This window comes from Phymastichus coffea, unplaced genomic scaffold, assembly GCF_024137745.1.
Source record: "Phymastichus coffea isolate CEN01 unplaced genomic scaffold, Cenicafe_Pcof_1.1 PCOF00013, whole genome shotgun sequence".
NCBI lineage: Eukaryota > Metazoa > Arthropoda > Insecta > Hymenoptera > Eulophidae > Phymastichus > Phymastichus coffea.
The window spans coordinates 1,109,419-1,126,625 of NW_026706824.1; the positions used below are offsets into that span (position 1 = coordinate 1,109,419).

General features: G+C 40.6%; 1 protein-coding gene across 3 annotated transcripts in view; it reads right to left on the bottom strand.

The window, feature by feature from the left end:
* Nucleotides 1–17,207, bottom strand: part of LOC131673252 (uncharacterized) — a 1,160,519-nt gene that overhangs the window by 1,001,934 nt on the left and 141,378 nt on the right. For 2 of the 3 annotated variants that reach the window (XM_058951130.1, XM_058951112.1), the window contains exon 2: nt 737–902. The exons of the other annotated variant lie outside the window; for it this stretch is intronic. The gene's annotated coding sequence lies outside the window, so the exon portion shown is untranslated. The remainder of the gene's footprint in view (nt 1–736; nt 903–17,207) is intronic. 3 annotated transcript variants of the gene reach the window in all.

Consider the following 17,207-nt stretch of genomic DNA (forward strand, 5'->3'; position numbering starts at 1 on the left):
TGCTATTACATTGTCGCTAAAAGTAAAGAAAGCCAATTGTTAATCATATTTATTGTATATTCAGCAATTTATGAAAATAAGATCCAATATTTTCTAATTCAAAATAAGATAAATGAAAATATTGCTACAGGAAATTAAAGAATCCTATCTCTAATGTATTGATAACAATAATTTTATAAAATATATTTTTCATATAAAAAAAATTGTTATCGTTATTATTCAGTTGAATGTGCTCTTTTCTTTAATTTAAACGATATTTAAGATCACCATTATATTTTTCTGAACGGTGATAGAAATGACTACGTTTAGTGAATACTAAATCATCAAATTCAAGATTACTATATCTAGCGTTTAATAATACTTTTGATGCTGTCCAACTATTTGCATCTTATAATTACTAAGTCTAAAGCTTTTCCAACAATTTTGGATTTTATAAGAGAAAATAAAACATTATTGATTGTTTCTTTGATCATAGCTAAATTAGCATAGCTCAACGGAATAATTGAATAAAGTAAATAAAAAATTCTAGTACCACTTTCGTGTTTCGGAATAGCTTAGCGGAAAATACTTAATTTGAAATCGTTTAAAAGTTTATATTTGTGTTTGTTGCTATATTATAATTTCTTTCGTATTTATTATATTTTAATTAACTCACTATTTTCTTTATATTTAACAGTAGTATTTAAAAAAAAATAAAATAGGATGGGAATAATAAAGAAAATGACCAAACACTTACTTTGATATTTTCTTATATGATTCTCTAGTTTTAGTGGATCAAAATTTCATGAATCTTGAAGTTGATAGATAGGCTACCGCAACGAGCTCCAAATATCTACTATTTCCTCATCAATGATTTAATTCACTCAATCCAAGGAGAATCTCGATTCAATAGTCTTGTGGCTCTTTTGTTCACAGCACCAGTTTAATAACAAGTAAAATAAGATAACTTATAAAATTTAAGTACATATGAAGTGTACATATATATATATATATATATATATATAAATCTATGTCAAACGGCTAATTCTCTATCTCAAATTGTAGATTACCAAAAATTTCTTGGACGGGCTAAAAATTTTTGGCTTGTGCTCTACTTTGTTCTGCAATATGATGAATGTGAAAAATTAAAAATCTAGAGATTTTGAAAAAATTTAAAAAAACGGTTATAAATAATTTAAATATGATTCTACATATTTTTTATGCCAAAAATTAATCGAGCGTTCCATTTTACACAGGAATATAATAATTAACTCAAAGAAAAATATTTGACAATGTCATCTAAATGTCAAATCAGGAAGCAATAGTTATTTCTTGAATTACCTGAAACAAAAAGGTACATTATCACCGTGCTTTTGCAACTAATTCTTAGTAGGGGGCTAAAAGAGACACTTCTGCTCTAAGCAATCGAGGGAGGAAAAAGTGGATATGTAAATAAAATAATTACACACACCTTTTATCATAAGGCAAAATCTTATCACTAACGAATAAAATCAATATACGAAGTATGTTCAAAAATTAAGGTGAATTTTTAAATGGGGCGGGCTACGTACATTCAATCATCAATATTTTTTTTTATTATATTGGTATACATGTCTATATATGCTCACAGTTTCATCCAGTTTGTATGTTTACTTTTTTTTTGCGAGAAGGAAACGTTAGACGTGTTTTTAGTGCTCGGTGATTTTTTGCTGTCGAAAACAATGATCAAAGAGTTTGCATAAAATTTTGTGAAAAAAATGGAATTAAGTGCTTCAAAACACTTGAAATATTGACAGTGGTATATGGTTAGTCTACTGTAAATCAAAATAATGTTTACAAGATCGCCGATAAGACACCGACGGCGAACCTCGCTCTTCAGCAGGCAAGTGCCCCAGGACTTCAATAACTGATGAGAGTGTTAAATAAGTAAAAAAAAGGTGTAAAAAAATCATCGAATCACTATTAGAGAAGTGGCTGAAAACGTCGGCATCTTCGTTGATTCGTGGTATTCAATTTTTTCCGAAGTTTTGGGCATGAAACGTGTAGCAGCAAAATTTGTTCCGAAAGTCTATCTTTAGTTAATAACTTAGATCTAATGTGGTATCAATGAGATCAGAACTAAGTAAAACTTTCAACTGAATTTAATGCTCAAGACTTTACTTAAAAGTAGAACAAATTCAAGATATTCTTCCCCACCTAAGAAATGGTAACCACGCACGTCAATTTGTTACCAAAACCGTGAAAGTACAAAGAAAACTAAAAAATATTATCAATAATAGTTGCAGCTCTAAGGCCTCCAAATACCGGAGCCTGAGCGCCCGAAGTTGTTCCCTCGACAGTGAGGAGGCATTTTCACAAGATTCTTTGCCCGGACACCTCTGACACGACTGGACGAAGAACTTTCGGTATCTCAACCATCTCATCTCCCGCAGAAACTATCCCGATTCCCCCCTAAGCTACAAACATGGTTGTGTCATTTGTGAACACCTCTCGAGCCTGAGCATGCGCGACCTTCACCCTATACCATTTTTCATAGCAGTGCCGTGGCTTCCATATCTTGGGCTCGCCGATCGATGACTCTGGATTGGTGCAGCCTGGAGTCTGAGCATCTCACGGAGTTGATCCCGAGCTCTATTATACATTACCAACCTTGCTCACGGCAGATTAATCGTATAAGTGTCACGGCAGCGCGGGCAGTAGTAGACAAGGATATCAAGGCGTGTAAGAAAACTCGCTTCATTCTTTTTAAAGGTGGGCAAGTAAGGCGCACTCGCTCATAGCAATCGCAAAGAGGGAGTGAGGAAAGGTAAAGAAATATAATTAACAAAAATCACACTTCAAATACCATTAAATGATCATACCGTCTAATTATAAATACTAAAACCTTTACAAAACCCTTAATCTCTAACGAACACAACGGTGTTACAAACACGCCTTAACCTTACTGAATACAACGGTGTTCTCAACGCATATTAAGCAATAAAAGATAATGAACAAATTAACTAATTTACCGCGCTTACAAAGATTGAACCGATATATAGAACGTGTCGCCCGGCAGGTGATCGTCTTGACGATAAACCGACATAGTCTACTTACGAGGGTGGTCCGATAAGTACTTATCCTACAAAAGAAAAACGAACATTTTGGAAAAGTGGCGTTTTATTTTTCAACATAGTCTCCTTTTAGTTCGATACACTTGGCCCAGCGATGCTTCAACTTCTTTAACCCGTCTGAAAAATACGTTTCCTCGAGGTCTGAAAAGTAGGCTTCCGTGGCAGCGATTACCTCCTCATTCGACTCAAATTTCATAGCCTAATTCCACCGATTTGGCCATGGCGACGGCGGAGATGTGAGCCGGTGCGTTGTCATGGTGGAAGAGCGCTTTTTTCTTCGCCAAATGGGGCCGTTTTTTCTGCAATTCGACGTCGAATTGGCCCGATAATTCGGCATAGTACAGCCCTGTGATCGTTTTGCCCCTTTCCAGGTAGTTGATGTAAATCATACCTTGTGAATCCTAGAAAACGGTGGCCATCACCTTTCCGGCCGATGGGGCAGTCTTCGCCTTCTTCGCAGCACTTTCGCCGGGTAGAGTCCACTGTTTCGACTGTTCCTTGGTTTCTGGTGTATACCAGTGGATCCATGTTTCGTCGACTGTCATGAAACAACGCAGAAACTCCTTCGGATTGCGCTTAAACAGCGTCAGACATTGCTCTGAAGTTGTCTCACGGTTGCGCTTGTTGTCCGGAGTGAGCAAACGCGGCACCCATCGCGCCGACAGCTTTCTCAGCCCAACATTTCATGCAGGACATGACCCACGCGGTCTTTTGAGATGCCTACGATCTTAGCTATCTCGCGCACCTTCAATCGTCGATCTGCCAATACGAGATCGTGAATTTTTGTTGTGTTATCCTCCGTGGTAGCCGTTTTCGGAGCACCTGGACGTGGTTCTTTTAAAAATCGACGTGGTCGCACGTTGAAACTCGTTAAACTAATTTTTGGCGGTCGCCATCGAAGGAGAAGAGTCACCGTACACAGCATCCACGAGCTTTTTGATTTCGCTGCGCTATTTCCCTTCCAAAAACAAGAATCGAATCACCGACGGATACTGCTCTTTTTCCATTTTTCAAAAATCAACGGACACAGTTGCTTTCACACGCTCTCAAAAATAAACTACAACTCCGATCCGGCTGAAATCTTGACAGTAATCATCGAGAAGGTTGTACTACGTAATAGAATATTTCTTTTGCGAGAGTGGCGCCATCGGGCGATGAGGCTAAGTACTTATCGGACCACCCTCGTATACTAAGAGAAAAAGCCATCCGGCGAGGGATCGCCTTGATGGTTCGCTACCTTAAGGGGGTATCCCTATATAGATGGGCAAAAATGAACCAAAACTTTGCGATTTTTTTTTTCTTAAACTATACAAGATTTTTAGTTGAAAATTTTATAGTTTATTGCTTAAACATTGAAGATGCATTAAATATTTTTTTTTACATTATTTTGTTTATAAAAGTTGTAAAAAAACATGTTGAACAATACAACTTTTTTTTTTCCCCCAATTTTGTGTGCACACTTGTCGTCGTCGTATCTCTCTGAAACATAAAAGAAGAATTTTTTTGTTATTATAAGGTCTAAATCTCGTCGACTAACCTAAATTTAAAGTATAAAAAAATTCCATAGCAAAATGGTGGACTTTTGAAAAAAAATTGTAACATTTTTTTTTATTATTATTGCAAAATAGTGGTTAAATAAATTTTTATTTCAAAAACAAGTAGATTCATCGACTAGATTTTTAAATTATCTTCAAAATGCTATTTTTTTTTTTTAATAAGTTAAAAACTTGCCAAGAAATTATGCCCCCAAACACGGACAGTCAAGAAATTTCCTTTTCAAGTAAAACGCGTTTAAAGTTCGCGGTAGCCGAAAATCGCATTTTTGATTGACTCACCATTACTTTTTAATTTTTTTCTTAATCAGCAATGCCTGGGCCATAAAGGAGGTCATCTTCTTCATCTTTTTCAGGAGCAGCTCTTGCTTTTTTAGCCAATCTACCTTCCTTTGTGGCACTCGAACTCTTCAGCTCTTGACGCTTTATTCGGTTTTCATCCATCTTTTGGGCGTAGTTGTAAGTAGGCGCTCCAATAGTGAACTCGAGGATGTTCATTGTTTGCAGGATTGATTTATAACCGTCATTAAATAATCCAGCAGCAATCCAAGCTGCAATTTCAACGGTTTTTGAACCACAGTGCAGATGCTTAGGAGCCAAGCGCCATACAAGAGCATTAAAACTTTCATTCGCATTTTGGGTATGTCCGCCCAAGCACCTTTGCAGTAGATCTTCTCTCGATAAATCTTCATAAATGGGCAATAAATGCTTTTGTAAATCTTCATGGAGAGCCGGTGGATGCTCAAAAACGCCGGCTGCGACTACCTGCGATTGTTGCCACTCACACCAGCTATCGATTCCCGGAGGGCAGTACTGATGCTGTGGTTTTTCGTCAGTCGAGCACATATGGTAGTATGTAGCTAATATTGCTTCTTTCATATGTTGTATTGAGTTGACGTTTCTTCTGATGGCGAGTCCGTAATAACTACTTAACTTTTTTATAAGAGCATCAGTAAGTTTGCCTCTACCTCTCAATTTCTCTTTTTTTTTTTCAAATTCCGAAGACGCGTTCCCATTCGCTCCTGAACGTGGCCAATGCACTCACACTTCACCACCGAAAATTCATCTCCGTAAGGATTCTTTTTCAAAATTGCAGTAAAAGTTTTCGAGTCGCCATCGCCGATGTAGACGGTGTATCGTATGCCGTATTCATCAACCGAATGCTTAAACATTTCTAAAACGGCGTCGACCTCCATCTTTCCTGCAGAACCTTCATGATTTGCAGCACATTCGTCAGCATGATTTTCGTACCAGTTGACATATTCTTGAGTGTTTTCCTTGTAAGAGCATCCTAGACACGATTTGCAAAACGTACTTTTCACAACTAAGTCGACAATTTTTCCACATTCATATAATATCAGCGTAGTCACGCCGATTTTTGAAGAGAAGCCTCGTTTCTTCCATGATCCATCGCCGGATACTTTCATTTCAAGTAATGGCTTTTCTGATTGCTCGTTCAGTTTCTTCTCTTCTTCGACAGCTTTTTGACTTGTTATTTTGAAATAAAGTTTTGTCGCTTGATGAATGTGCTCCAATATACTGTCATATGCTGTATTACTGAGTCCTTCACCAAAATCCATCAAATTAGAAAACAAATTTATTCCTTGCAAACCAATACCTAAAAGTCTCATCACAAACACTATACGCCGATTTACTTCGAAGCCATTGTTTATGTGGGGGCCAGAAGGTATAGTACTCGTGCCACATTTACAAGAAACGGAAAGTTTCCATCCGAAACCACGGAAGCCAGTCTCTTCAAACTTCACTGCTCCTTTACAAGTTTTACAGCACAGCATCTCGGAAAGTACCGAGAAAATAGTCACAAATTCAATTATTCGATATCGGTGAGATAGATTGACTGGCACGTCATCAGCAGTTGCTGCTGCTAATTTTCGTGCACTAGCACTGGTCCCTTTCACTTCGCCGTCTTCACTCATGTGCTGATTACCATGGTAAGATCTCTTTCTACGGCTTGCACGATAGTTGCTTCCATGTTCGCCTTTCGGATACGATGTCATGATGAATGTTGAGAGAGAGAGCGATGCAAACTGCACAACAGTTACAGTAAAACTGAACCAACTGTAGCGAACCGATGCTCCAAAACGAGTTTATAGCTGTACTGTACACTGTCTATCCTACTATACTATTGGCTCGTAAAGTCTTGTTAGGGTACACACAAACACATTCACAAATCACAGAACATCTGTTCTTTTCATTATCGAAGTATCCCAGCTCAGCGGGGAGCTATTGTGTCCGAGCGCCTACCTGCCTACCTGCGCCGCGCGCACCACCCGCTAAAGGACGTTAGCGAATATGCCTATAGCGGCTAAACGGATTCAAATTTTGCGCTAAAATTTTAACAGCATACTTTTGAAATGTTCTACTTTCGATTTATGTAATAAAAAAAAAATCGATTTTTTGATCGATCTATATAGGGATACCCCCTTAACAAATAATGCCGACCGTAATTAAAGCAAGTAGCCGGCACGTTCACGCCTTGTCAACTACCTGACCCTCACACTTACTCGCTGTGTCATACCGTTAAAGAGAGAGCGAAAGAAAGAATAAAGAGAACGAGCCTTGACCTTATCTATGGGAGAAAGGCAGGCCTGGCTGCGCCCTGCGGATGGTGTTACTGGCCGTCGCTGGGTAACTCTTTGCTCCTTCCAGGTGGCGTCCCTGGCAAGATGCTGGTAATAAGGAAATTCTTCTTTGTTCCTCTTGGCTTCTCGTTTCAGCTCCTTGGCGGCGTGTCCACTCGGTTGACCTATAACTCTGCACACTGCACTTACTACACCGCTGATCGACTAAAAACCGTCTGACCGCTCGTTCCTTCCGCAATCGACAGCTCCTTCACTCGCTCTTTCTCTCCCCACTTGACCTATTTATTAGGCGGTGTACAACCAATGCGCTAATTGGTTACGGTACGCGTGTCTGCTTAATCCTGCGTGGGGGACGCACGCCCCTCTCTCTCTCTCTCTCCCTTTTTCTAACACCTATTTTTGTCATCCACTTAATGACATCGGGCTGGCTTGGCCTCGCTTGGTAATTTCCGTCGGCTGAAACAAAGACCATTCATAAGTCGTATTCTTAAATGCGTCCAACGCTGGCCACCGTGCCTTGCCGAGAGAGGGGTAATTGTGAAAAAATACCGACGAAAACAAGCGCAACGCTTCCTCTCGTTACAGATGTCAACAGATTTGCAAACTCGACATGCGAGAGATGGATTTGGGCAAGCTGATCTTGGATGCGCTTCCATCCGACAGTTGAAACAACGAGACAATGGTACATCTAGCTCTTGATTCCATGAAACCGAAATTTTCCTCTGGAGAAAAGTTTCTCGCTCCAACCTCATGTTCATTTCATCTACCTAGCACGGCATCTCAGGAGGCGAAGTTGAGCTCGTCGCTTGGGAAGATGAGGCAGATTAGAACGACGAGAGAGTTGGTCGCTCCGGTACAACTGGTTCCACTCTTCGTGGGGCCGGCGATACAATCATAGCCTCCCTTACTCCATCTCCTCGACTGCGGCGCCCCTTTTACCTCTCGAGGCTTTCTTCGTGACACTCACCAAAGATGCCAACTGTGTGAGGGTACATGTTACTTGCACAACAACTACTGCCGTTCGAGGCATTGACGGTACCTATCTGGAAAATGGTCTTTCAGAGATATACGCGAAAAGGTTCAAACACATCGAGCGCTTCTTCCAACCTACGTTTTAACCAGCCTCAAAGACAGTGTATGTATAGATCACATAATAAATGATGACTGTTAATTTTGCGAGTCAGTAATTTTAAATAAATCAATAAATGTAAAAGTCGGAGATGATAAATTTTTGAAAGAAACAAAAGTCGGTAGTATTGTAAGTTATTTTTAAGTATATGAAACTATAAAAAAAAAGAAAATATCTAATGTATTTTGTGTTAAGGAAATGAATAAAAAATTGCTAAGCGTTGCAAAAATAACGAACAAGTACAAAATTATTTCTGTTAAAAATTCTTCGAAAATTTATAATAAGAAACATAAGCTAATTGCAGTAGCTAACAAAGAGTGCGGATTGTATAAAATAATTAGTTATTTTCGCGGAAAATAATGTTAGAATATCAAGGAAAATGAAAATAATAAAAATGAAAATAATAATAAAATAATAATAGCAAGATTTTGGATCACGTGAATTTTAAATACTTAGAAAAGATATGCAAAGATAAACGAATAGCTAGAATGTCGAAAATTTTAAAGTCAGTATTTTTGAAATGTGGCACGTGTATTTGAAATAAAATATATAATTTACGAATTAAAAATAATAGAAGTTAATTTCAGTAAATAAAATTTTGCAAATAGTACATACTGATTCAAACGAGCCGCATAAGACAGTGGGTTTTTATGGTTCTCAATATTATATAACTTTTATCGAAGATTATAGCAAGCGTGCACTAATATATACATTAAAATCAAAAACAGAGATACAGGATTGTTTGATTAATTACGTTTATAAAGTTGAAAATATCACGGGAAAGAGAATGAAGAAATTTAGATGCGATAACGGAAAAAAATACTAGAATAATGATGTATACAAGTTTGTAAGAGAGAAAGGAATTTATTTAAAAACATATCTACACGAATTAAATAGAATTGCTGACAGATACAGTTAGTGTATGTGTGTCGTTCATACTTTTCCGCTTTGAGGATGGCGCAGCGTAATCAAACATTACCACCGCTCTCTCTGGGCACCAATAGGTTGGCATAGCCCACTGTCTTTCACTCTTCCGCTTTCAAATACCTTGGAGATCCGGAAGTCAAGTTTGCTACGAATCTCTGACGCACAAAGCGAGTCGGAACCTTTTTGATCTAAGGCGGCGACCTCCTTAAAAGGAGTACCGATCTTTTCACGGTTCGACGCTCAAGGAGAGCGGAACTAAAGGCTTGACCCTCGGTTTGGGCGCGACGAGACTCTAGTTGCCCCAACATCTACTGCGTCGGAAGCACGAAGCATACAAATCTTACGAGATTTGCTTGACCTGGTACCATTACCCCGCAGAGGCCAACCCAAGTTGGGACGTCAGAAGGGAGACCAGCCAGGACAGCCAGAGGAAGATTCCTAAGACGATCAACCAACTAAGCCTCCCCTTCTGGGCTCGCGTTCGAAAAACATCCCACCCTGCGTACCTGTATTAAGGGATTTCTCCCACGACTCACAGGTCCATCGCTTCGACGTACCGAGGCACGTCTTCCCATTGCGTTTCGGTCATCCCCGCTCACGCTGGTGGGTATCCGTCATTCGAAAGGTTGTTGTTACCCCGTATTTGTCCCAAAGTCAGATCTCGCTTTCTAAAGAATGGTTATTATGACTTGGCTGATACTGATATTTGCTCTTTCGATTTAGTTTTTGACTGTTATGTCAGGGCGGGGTCTCGTCTAGCCGACAAGGTAACTCCCCAGGCAGTTTTTAGTATTCTTGCCGGTCATGCCACGCATTCGGTTCAAAACTCCGTCGTTGGGTTAAATGGGGTAATTCGCGTTCAAGTATTCGAGCTTCAGAATTTAGTTCTGAAGGTGATGTTCAAAAATTATCGTTCAAAAATTTCAAGCTTTATAAGCTTGTCTGGGTTCAAAAATTAGATTATTGTGAGAGTTTTTGTCCTTTGGTTAGGGACCTTGTAAGAGGCGGCGTCTTTCTACCATAGTTCGGAACTATTTTTATGCGCTATCTCTTTTTTATAGGTGCTCCCTCTCTGGGCTCTATGACTTTTCTAGCAAAGTCTTCAAAGACTTTGTAGATTTTCCTGCTAGATACTACGGCCGTTTCCGGGCAAGGCCATGTATGACCCTCCTCTTCGACGGCCTCTATTAATGGCTTCCTTAGTTCCCTTATATCTTCGCAGTTAAAGAGAATATGACTTTCGCTTTCTATTTCTCCACAGCTACACAGTTGGTATTCGCATAATCCTCTCCTGTGGAGGTATGACTTAAAAGCGCCATGTCCAGTCATGAACTGGACTGTGTAGTGATTGGGATTTAGCCACCTCTTCTTTAATATGTCCTTGATTACTGGGAAGTAGCAGTACGTTCTCCTGCCATTTGTGGCTGACTGCCATCTCTCCTGCCATACCCTTTCGATTTCATCGTTGATGAGTTGTATGGCTTTCGAGATTTTTAGTCTGCCCGATCGAAGTTCCTCCGATTTAATTCGGATGCCGTGCATTTTAATCGATTTCCCTTTCCTGACGCAGTACTTTGCAACTCTCGCGTCAAGCTCTAGAGCTATTGGTCGGGAGGCTGCAAGCACGTGCGCCGCTTCATGAGAGATCGATTTATAGGCTTTGAGTGTCTTGCAAAGAACGGATCGTTGCAATCTTTCTAACGCAGATTGCTGTTTGATGTTGGTCATTTGCCACCAGCCCGCAGCGGCATATGTAATTTTTGATAGTAGAAAGCCATTATACAAGGTGTCAAATAAGTAACGGAACAAGGCTGTAGCTTTTTAGGTACAGATTATTAGACCAAGGTCAAGATCATTCCTTTAGTAACTTTCAACGCGGAATCCGATGGTGACCTTGGGTTTGACCTTGAGATTGACCTTCAAGGTTATTTCAAGGTCAACTTTGTTTTTTTAAATGGGAACCCCTATTTTTGACAACGGCAATCGAAAGAGCGGGAAATTTTACGTCCAAAACGGTATTTTAAAATTTTTTTTCATGGCCTTGAGAAGGTCGATTTAAGGTCAAATGCTTGAAAAACTGCCTAAAAGCGTTTTTTTAAAAATTTTTAAGATATCGAAAAATGACCTCTACAAAATTTGTTCAGAACAAAGTGGGCCACTCAATGCACCAAAAACCTTTGACCTTTAACCATATTTTGAAGGTCATTTCAAGGTCGAAGTGTTTTTTGTAATGGAAACCCCTATTTTTGACCCCGGATTCGCACATAGCGCGAAATCCGACGTTTGGATAAGGTATTATGTTGAGTTTCGATTGATCCACGACGTTCATCGCTAAGGTCATGTGAAATTCAGACCGAATATTATTCGCGAAACATTTACAAAATGTTTCGGGCTAAATTTATTAAATTCTACTGGGAGCATGTTACAGTGACCTTATCTTTGACCTTCAAGATCATTTTAAGGTTATTTCAAGGTCACCTTTGATTGTTTGAATAATAAAGTAACGGGTTATCCAAACCGAAAGTCAAGTTGTTTTAAATGAGGAGCAAGCAGAGACATAGGTACAGTTTTTTTGCCGGATAAGTTTTTTCCACTCACTGCGTTTTGAATGTTTTTTTCTGATTTCGCGCTATGTGCGAATCCGGGGTCAAAAATAGGGGTTTCCATTACAAAAAACACTTCGACCTTGAAATGAGCTTCAAAATGAGGGTAACGGTCAAAGGTTTTTGGTGCATTGGGTGGCCCATTCTGGTCTGAACAAATTTTGTAGAGGTCATTTTTCGATATCTTAAAAATTTAAAAAAAAATGCTTTTAGGCAGTTTTTCAAGCATTTGACCTTAAATCGACCTTCTCAAGGCCATGAAAAAAAATTTTAAAATACCGTTTTGGACGTAAAATTTCCCGCTCTTTCGATTGCCGTTGTCAAAAATAGGGGTTCCCATTTAAAAAAACAAAGTTGACCTTGAAATAACCTTGAAGGTCAATCTTAAGGTCAAATCCAAGGTCACCATCGGATTCCGCGTTGAAAGTTACTAAAGGAATAACCTTGACCTTGGTCTAATAATCTGTACCTAAAAAGCTACAGCCTTGTTCCGTTACTTATTTGACACCTTGTATATCTTTATCATGGAGTTGAAATTTAGACCCCAGTTCGCTTTTGCAACTTTACTTAGCTCGAAATAGGTGTTATTACAGTCTTGAACCACGTTTCTAATATGTTCTTCCAATTAGAAGCCCTTCGAGATCGTGATTCCTAGGTACTTGACTATTTTGTGCGTTCTAATGTTGTCTTTCCCAATTTTGACTGTAGGTTTCCTATTCTCGCTTAGTTGGCCTTTTAGCCATATTAGTGCTGACTTTTGTACTGCTAATTTCATTTTGTCAGACTTGCACCAGTCTGTCATTATATTAATGATTTCTTGGGCTTGTCTTTCAAAATCAATGCGAGTCTTTGCCTTAATGATGGGAAGCACATCGTCTGCGTAAGCTAGTACTTCGTATCCTGCGTCCCTGATTGCCCGGAGTGGTTTTTCAAAGATGACGTTCCAACCTACCGGTCCAAATACTGAACCCTAAGGGCACCCCTTCGTTACTGTTTTCAGTGTTTCTTCGAAGTGAGCATATATGCCCACTTCTCGATCACTGAAGTAACTCTGGAGGAGCTTGTAGATGTTCCTCGGGCAGTTTCTTTCTTTCAATTAGGAGAGCAGGCTTGGCCACCATAAGGCGTCGAATGAGACGTCCAGTGAAATAGCGGCTACGTACTTTGTCGACGGATCAGATTCTGCCTCTTCTACTATTTCATATAGTCTTCTGATGGTATCCTCTGTGGATCTGTTTGCCTTGAAGCTAAATTGATCCTCCGAAGACCAGTCCGAGCTGTTAAGAATGTTGGATATTCTTTGAATCACAAGCCTCTCGAGTGTCTTCCCAGCTATGGGGAGTAGACATACGGGTCTATAAACACTCCGCATTTTAAGCAGGCGTTGAAAAGTCGCGTCAGATCTTGGTGTAATGGTCTAGCATTTACAAGCATTTCTGACTCTATTTTGTCTTTGCCTGGTGATTTCCCTGCCTTGTTCGCTTTAAGGGCCATTTCAACTTCCCTTGTTAGGAAAGGCGTTGCGTCGCCGGTTACTGGAACCTCCCGCATATCTCTGCGAATCTTTGTATGTACAACGTTTTCGCAGCTTAGGTCGTCATCAGGCATTAGTCCTTCTAATAGAGCCATGCTTGTTTCCTTCCAGTCTTTTGTGACTGAACCATTACGGTTAACCGTGCACATCGCTTTTGAGGTTCTGACTTTTTTGGATGCTCGTTTGTATGGGTACGCCCAAGCATTCTTTTCGCTTTCAATGGTGCAGAAATCTCGCCAGCTGTTGTTTTTGGCTCTTTTAATAGCCCTTGCATAGTCAGAATTCATTTGTCTCAATTTTTCAAGTAATCTCTGGAGGGCTTTCCTTTGTTTTCTATTCGGTCCTTCCTTATCTTTCAGAGCGACGATTTTTCGTTGTCCTTGTATCGCCCGTTTCTTACTTCGCAAGTCAGGATTCCACCAGGGTTGAGAGCGCGTTCTTCTCATTTTTGATGGAATAGAGTCCTTTGCTGCCCTTATTAGAACCTCTTCGAATTTAGAAACATATGTTTCAATGTCTTCATTGGTTTCTAAAGGGAAGTTGGATAGATTCTCTTTCTCGAATTTACAAAGTCTTCCGAATTTCTCCCAATCAGCTTTTCTCATATTGAACCTTGGTTCTAATGTTTCTCCGGTTCGTATGAGTCTGGCTGGTTGTGAGACAAAATCCAGTTCGATTACTATGGGCCTGTGGTCACTGGTGGTCCATTCTTTCACCGCCCAGCTAGCCAAGAGGTTTGACAGATTTGACGTGTGTAAAGTTACATCGATATCCGTCTCACCCCTCGTGCTACGGAAGTTGGCCCCTCCTATTGGCCACTATTAGCCCGTATTGGTCTTTGAATTCTTCTATGACTGTTCCATTCTTGTCCTGTGTGTTATACCAGATCTTTGACTTGGCATTTGCGTCCATTCCAACTAAGACTCTTTTGCCTTTCAATTGCTTCAGAGTCTCAGCTAGTTTGTTAAGATAGGTCTTCCTGCTGTGGCTGAACTGGCAGTAGATGCTTATGAAGTAAATTTCGCCAAAGGCTCCGACCACTTGTGCCCAAACACAGTGGGAGTCACACAGGTTAGAAATCTTGGTAGCAGTGACCTTGTGCGGATTGTAGAGTATCGCAGCTTGAATCGTTTCGCCTTTTTCGGTTCCGTGAATGGCTGCGACACTGCCCATACATGAAATCGCGTTATTCCAGTGATATGGTTTTTGCACCAGTGCCACCTGTATGTCAAAATTTCTGTCTGTCATGATTTCTCCCAGCTCATCGTTGGCTACTTGCCTTTTGTTGAGGTTCAATTGTATGATCCTCAGTTTCGGGCCCAGTTCAGGGTTTTGTTGTGCGTTCAATTTAAACCTCTTATCTGGTGGGCAATCGTCTTTGCTTTCGTCAAGATTGTTTGGTTGCGAAGGAAACTGATTTGACGCCGGAGTATTGGAGCAGTGCTCTGGTTTCTCAACGGTCGCCTCCTGCTTACGTTTCCTCGCCTTATTATACCTAGAATGGTTGACCATATCGCTTTCAAGGTACAACGCAATGTCTAGTTATATATTTCCTCCTTTGGAATCGCTGCTGGCGATTCTGGAGGATGGCTTTCAATTTTAGTTCTGGCGTTAACGTGCGCGTTCAATTAAGCGAGTGGCGTTCGAGTGCGAGCAGTGAGTACTTGTGTGTATGTTTTGACATGAGCTTCGTTAGTTACCTTGTCGGGTTTCTCCATGGTTTCCCATGGCTCTTTTATTTACAATTGATTTAGCTAGTTATTTTCGTAGCTTTTAATCTATTATTAGATTATTTATTTTGATTTTGTTTTATTTTATTTTATTTCTTTTGATTTAATTTAAAGATTTTAAATCTATAGGTTTAAATCTATAATTTTTAAATCTTTCTTATTTTTAGTTTTAATTGATTTTTGATTGGTAACTTCCTTAATACTATTTACTACACTAGTGCTTATATTACTGCTTAAATTATTATTAACTGCTTAAGAACTAATTTGGTTATAATATAACTTAAAACTACTTACGAGTGTACCAGCGTGTTGTTTCTTTTGTTTGGCCGGTTGGCCTATTGCCCTGGGGGCAAGCGTTGTGTGTTTTGCCTACTGTTTCTTTACAGAGACAGCGTTTTCAGCCCCACCGCGTGAAGGTGTGACGAGAGCAAGCAGTACGCTTGCTCCTCGTCTGCCCTCCTTCTCTCTCTCCCTCTTATCGCTCGGCATGGCGACGTGGTCAGCCTTCGGCGCATATATTTATTACGCCTAACCACTGGCCTTTATGTTTTTCCAGCCGCCGAAGATTGCCGAGCAAGATTGAGAGCGCCCGAAGAAGCAAGAGCGCAGCGACTATGAGGTAGAGAGAGACAGAGAGAGAGAGAGAGAGAGAAAGCACACACTATGCAGGTTTAGGCCGGCGTGTGACGCACGACCAATTAGCGCTTTTGTCGCAAGCCGCCTAATGAGTGGGCTTGGTGGGAGAGCCCGGCGAGAGCGCGAACGCTGACCATGCGTCAAGTCGCGTGAGGCAGTTCCCGGAAGAAAGTTGAGGAGAGAAGTTGGAAGTAGCAGCGCGATGAGAGAAGAAGAAGTACACGTGCAGCAGTGACCAGACCAGGGCGAGCCGAGGCAACGTGTGGAGGCAACACCTGCAGCAGGGCATTCAGTGTCGCCCTCGCCGCCATGCACGGCATGACTTCCAGGGGGTTCACCACGGGCTACGCCGAGGAAGACGTCCAGCCAGCGGCCAGGTCAACTCCCCGTTGCCGGCTCATCGCCAAGGACAAATGTCAGGTTATCTCTCTCATCCGGTATTTCTCTCTCTCTCATGGTGATGCGCGGCCGCGTAGGAACGATAGGTAGCCAGGCGATCACTTGCCGGCTACGCTCATCGTAATGCGGTAGAGAGGTTTCAACGTATTCTTTCCTTTGTAAGGAGGTAAATGGCCAAGGCGATTTAGTCGCCGGGCCATTCGTCCTCCCGCGTTAGTTTAAGTTGTTCTGTATATGTGCGTGTGATGTAAACGTTATTGTAACTGATTTTGTATTTGTTTGTCTGAATAGATTTAAGTTGTATGTTCCAAGTAAAGAAAATTATTTATTCGTTTGACCTATCCTCTCGTTCCCCGATTGTTAAAGAGCGAAAGTGCCTCTCTTACTCTCCCCTTAATAAATTAGTGACGTCAGTGCCGAATAAGGCGCTGCCCCCGTTACAAAGGTACACACATCCGCACTTGTGATTGCAAGTCTTCGTTCAAATATACAATGCATTCACTTCGGGTCGACTAGCATTAATTGCTTGTCGAGGGCAATCGGTGACGCATTTTGTACTTCAGCATTTGTATATGCCCGTACACAAAAGAGAGAAGTTTTCGACGTCCTCTCCTAAAACAACGAGTTGTTTGTTTGAGGAGTCTCCGTTCTCTGCTGAGTAAGACAATTACTGTCCGCCGCTTTGACAAAAGATTTTTGCACAAAGTGACCTGGCCAGCCTCGCGGCTGGCCATATGGTGCACTATGTGCATCATCCATGTTTTGGCTAAGCGGATTATAATCGAGCTTCCTGAGAGCGTCGTGATCGCAACCGCCTGCTGACAGATACTTTCGAATAGTTATGAATTAGGCTAGATATTTATTATTTGAAGCCAAAGTAAGTCGAAAATATTGGCCAGAGGTAGTAAAAGCCGCTGCATACTTCAAAAATAGAACGATTGCAAACACAATCGAGAATAAGACGCATATCGAAATTTTATTCAAAAGGAAACCTGATATCA